The sequence below is a fragment of the Nannobrachium achirus genome (assembly GCF_963921795.1).
Source record: "Nannobrachium achirus genome assembly, chromosome: 4".
Taxonomy (NCBI): domain Eukaryota; kingdom Metazoa; phylum Chordata; class Actinopteri; order Myctophiformes; family Myctophidae; genus Nannobrachium; species Nannobrachium achirus.
In genome coordinates this window covers 63,794,726-63,799,748 of record NC_137813.1, presented here as the reverse complement: position 1 = coordinate 63,799,748, position 5,023 = coordinate 63,794,726, and the positions used below count along the sequence as shown (strand labels likewise).

Below are 5,023 nucleotides of genomic sequence, written 5' to 3'. Positions count from 1 at the left end.
TGTGTGTGTGTGTGTGTGTGTGTGTGTGTGTGTGTGTGTGTGTGTGTGTGTGTGTGTGTGTGTGTGTGTGTGTGTGGCAACAGGTCTGTGGTGTGTCAGAGCTCCTCCCCAATTTGACTCAGAGATCTCAGGAAGCAGAAACTTACAGCACACTGCTCTCTGTAGACACACACAGAGAGACAGACAAAAGATTCACATTCAGAACACAACTTCCAGGAGGACAGACAGTCTTTCCACAGCTACAGGAGGAAATACTGACCCAGACCACTGGAACCTGCTGCTGACTGCTGAATGGACTTTAACAAGAACCACGATTCAAAGTGAAAGTAAACTTCAGAGAACATTCTAGAGGAGGGAGTTTTACCACCACTGACTGGCTGATTTCCTTTATTGAGCTGAGTGTTTGTTGCTTCATTCACGGACAAAATGGCATCCAAGTCATCTTTCTCAGAAGAGGATTTTTCCTGCCCTGTGTGTCATGACATATTTAAAGATCCTGTTCTTCTGTCATGTAGCCACAGCTTCTGTAAAGCCTGTCTGCAGGAATGGTGGAGAGAGAAGGTAATAAAAGAATGTCCAGTTTGTAAGGAGAGACATTCAGTGGATCCACCCAGAAACCTGGCTCTGAAGAACCTGTGTGAGTCCTTCATACAGGAGAGACATCAGAGAGCTTCAACAGGGTCTGAGGTTCTCTGCAGTCTGCATGCTGAGAAACTCAAACTGTTCTGTCTGGAATGTCTACTGGCCGTGTGTCTTGTGTGTCGAGATTCTAAAAAACACATCAACCACAGATTCAGACCCATCGATGAAGCTGCACTGGAACACAAGGAGGAAGTCCAGAAATTACTGAAGCCTTTACAAGATAAACTGGAGGTCTTTAATAAAGTTAAAACAAACTGTGACCAAACAGCAGAACACATTAAGGTCCGGGCCCGGCACACAGAGATGCAGATGAAGGAACAGTATAAGAAGATGCATCAGTTTCTACAAGAGGAAGAGGAGGCCAGGATCACTGCACTGAGGGAAGAAGAGCAGCAGAAGACTCAAATGGTGAAGAAGAAGATTGAGGGTCTGAACAGAGACATATCAACCCTTTCAGACACAATCAGAGCCATAGAGGAGGATCTGAGAGCTGAACACATCTCATTCCTGTAGAACTACAAGACCACAGTGGAAAGAGTCCAGTTCACACTGCAGGACCCACAGCCGGTCTCAGGACCACTGATAGACGAGACCAAACACCTGAAGAACCTGACCTTCAGAGTCTGGGACAAGATGAAGGACATTGTCTCCTACACTCCTGTCATTCTGGACCCCAACACTGCCCATCCACGACTCATCCTGTCTGATGATCTGACCAGTGTGAGATGGGGAGATGAACAGCAGCTTCCTGACAACCCAGAGAGGTTTGACAACTGGCGCCGTGTCCTGGGTTCTGAGGGCTTTAACTCTGGGACTCACAGCTGGGATGTTGAGGTTGGAGACAACACATGGTGGGTACTGGGTGTGTTATCACCGTCTTTTCAGAGGAAGGGAAATGGAGGGGGTCAAAACTGGTGCATATATTTAGGTGAAGGTAGATACGCAGCACTCTCCTCACCAGGGTCAGTCACTGTTCTCTCAGTGAAGCAGAACCCCAAGAAGATCAGAGTCCAGCTGGACTGGAACAAAGGAATGCTGTCCTTCTCTGATCCTGATACTAACACACACATACACACCTTCACACACACTTTCACTGAAACACTCTTTCCATACATTGGCACTGGTCATACTGTCCCTCTGAAGATGTTACCATGGAAGATCAGTGTAACTCTGGAACCATGTTGTTAAACATGATGATGATGATGATGATGATGATGATGATGAGGATGATGATGATGATGATGATGATGATGATGATGATGATGATGATGATGATGATGATGATCCTGATCATGATGATGTATTAACAATATTAGTAATAGTACAATTGCAAACAATAATGGTAATTAATAGTAGGGGATTCATAGAAATGTAATTATCTCAGTAAACATTGAGATACTTTAAAATGTATCAGACTATTTTATGGTACTTTTAATCTTGCACTGTACTTTTTACTGTCTATTTCCTATTATTGAATCATTACGTTGGAACAATCTCTTTATGCCATTCTAAAGAATGACATGTTATAATATGATGGCTAGCAGAGGTCAGTATGTTAAATATTACATTAGTTTTATGAAACCACAACGGTTGAGGTAGACTATGAACCCTGCAGTCACTTGAATCACTGTTAATAAAATGATAACACCATAATAAAATATTAAAACAGTTTACTTGAAGGTATTGTGGGTCTAAATATGTCACGTTGCTCTTTTGAAATGTCGCTCGACTAAACAATTATTTGTTTTTAACTGAATTGTTTAATATATTCAGTTGACACTTTCATTTCTTCCATAGGGAATCTGAGAGATACATGCACATGAAACAGGAGAACATTTTACATTGATGAAGCATACACAAATCTAATCCTAAAATATAAGGTCAAATCTTTGTTCATGATTTTAGGGGATAAAGATTTACCTCAAGAACAGATTAGTGCAGTATCACGTTAAAAGGTAAACTGGTTCCAAAACAGTCGTTATGGGTCGCGAGTAAATATATTATGTTCCATAATATGTTCCTATATGAAAAAATATATATAATTATTTCAAAAGATTTAAGAGAGTTGAAACAAGTAAAAACAATTCCAAGATTTTCATCAAGTAAAAACAACTATTAAAAGCAGCATTTCAAAAGTATTTAATAAATAAAAAAGTCTAATAATTTCCATTAAAAAAATATAAACTCAGTAGCTACAAAAAGAAAGGAAACTTAACTTCGGTCCATTATGTCTCCCCTTTAATAATACCAATTTGTAGTGTGTTTTATATATTTTTTTGCATTGATTCGTCAACGATTGGTTTCTTTACAAGGAGCTATATTTGGTAAGCATCATTCGTGGATTGAGCACCACAGCCAAACGTGTGGGTAGCGCCGACCAAATTGTTGCCAAAATGGCTTGCAATATAGGCCTACTGTTCTGCTGGAATTTACTCTCGTTTTGGAATTCCCTGACACTGACCTTAAAATTAACTAAGTGTAAAAATAGCCAATATGTGCTGTTTTTTCTTTTTCTAATTCCTGTCGGAGAGTGCAATCATTCAATGAACCATGCAAGCAACAAACGAGAACACCAAAAGAACGGTATTGCAGGCCTGCCAGGCCATTTTTGGAGGGGCGCTACCCACACGATTGGTTGTGTTGCTCATTCCACGAATGCCAGATCCTTGCAATTTGATGTAAAGGTGACAAATCAACGATAACAATGATATCAAACACCATTTGGTATAATTAAAGGGGAGATATAATGGAAATTTTGGGTCTACCCTCACGTTTGGCTGTAGTGCTCATTCCACTAATGCCTGATGCTTACAAACTGTACCTCCTTGTAAAGGTCACAAATCAACAATAAAAATGATATAAAACACAATACAAATTGGTATTATTGAAGGGGAAATATGGACTGAAGTCAAGTTTCCTTTCTTTTTGTGCTGAGTTAATATAATGTTTAGTAGTGAAAATAGCAGATCTATAAGCTCACAACGTGGCATGGCGTGAAGCGACACATTGTGAGCTTGTAGATCTGCTATTCATAACATCTAATTTCTCTTTTGGGCCTTGAGCTAAAAGCTTTGGGAACCACTGACTGACAGTAGAAACACTTCAAAACCCAATTCATCAGTATAATTGTTGTCTTCTTACTGCACTTTGACTTTGGAGTCTGAAGAAGAGCTTTCTCCTCCAAACGTCACTCAGGAGGATGTCTATAAAAACATTAAATGGAGCTACTGTGTGCAAATCTATTTCTTACAAAGTTCTAGTTTGGCTATTATTTCACATTAGGTCTATCAACTGTGGAACCAAATCAAACTAAATGTAATAACTCAACTCCTATAATTCCAAGTGTTATTATTATTATTGTATTCTAGTTTGGTTGACTCATAGGCCTGTGACAAATAGGAAAGAAGTGCTTTAGTTTTCGAGATACCCCTCCCGGAGGTAGAACCAAACACAACATAGTTTTTCCTTATCTCTAAGGTCTCCCATACATGAAATGGATTCTTGTATAAAAATATTTGATTGCAAAAGTGGTGAAATTGATGTATAAAGTTACATACCCCAAACTAAAAATTAAGCCTGTCCGTCTGGGGGTTGAGGCATATAAACTCATATAGATTCACAATGGAAGCTCTGAGAGGTTTAAAACTTACCATACTTGAAGTCAGGACATCCCTCTACATTCTAGAAAAGACAATATGTCAATATCTGAATGGCAATGGGAGCTATAGTCATTTGAACACATACCTACAATAGGCGGAAATGTAAATCTATGTAGACTGCTCTCTTTACTTTGTAGTGACTCTGACATGGATTGTCATATCAACACATATGAGGGCTTGTTGGAAAGGTGTGGTTCTACAATACCAATTGTGTAAAGGTAACTTCTATACTCATGGAGTTATATGACTAAACGTACATGATGTCCCAAATGGGGGCTAAATGAAACTGTCCTAATACAATCTACAATATCACACTGATCACTTTTATTTTCAATTCACCTATCAAGGGTTGACCTTTTTTAACAAATTCACTTGAATAGAATCCCTGAAATGTATGAATTAAGACATTTGAAATTGTATGCAAGATGAGAATGTCCGTGCCAAATCAAAAGTGGAGATTGACCTAGAGCAAAAAGAGGAAAGAATGTGCCACAGAGGCACACAAATCCAGGTCCAGGCACTCAGGTGGATTTAACAATAAAAGGCCTTTATTACATGGGCTAGAACATTATTAAAAAACACCAACGCGTTTCCAGGTGTGTCCACAGTGAGGACCTGCAGTCTGCAGCCTCACTGTGGACACACCTGGTAGGCCTATAATTAGGCCTACATCTTGTCTTTGTTCAGTAACACCCTGAAGAAGGCGTTTGCCGAAACGCGTT

At 39.5% G+C, this 5,023-nt stretch overlaps 1 pseudogene across 1 annotated transcript; it reads left to right on the top strand.

Annotated features, from left to right (window-relative positions):
- The first annotated feature begins 426 nt into the window (after nucleotides 1-426).
- Nucleotides 427-1,830, top strand: LOC308283092 (nuclear factor 7, ovary-like; annotated as a pseudogene). Its single transcript has one exon. The product of its transcript is annotated as a nuclear factor 7, ovary-like (transcript).
- Nucleotides 1,831-5,023: the final 3,193 nt, after the last annotated feature.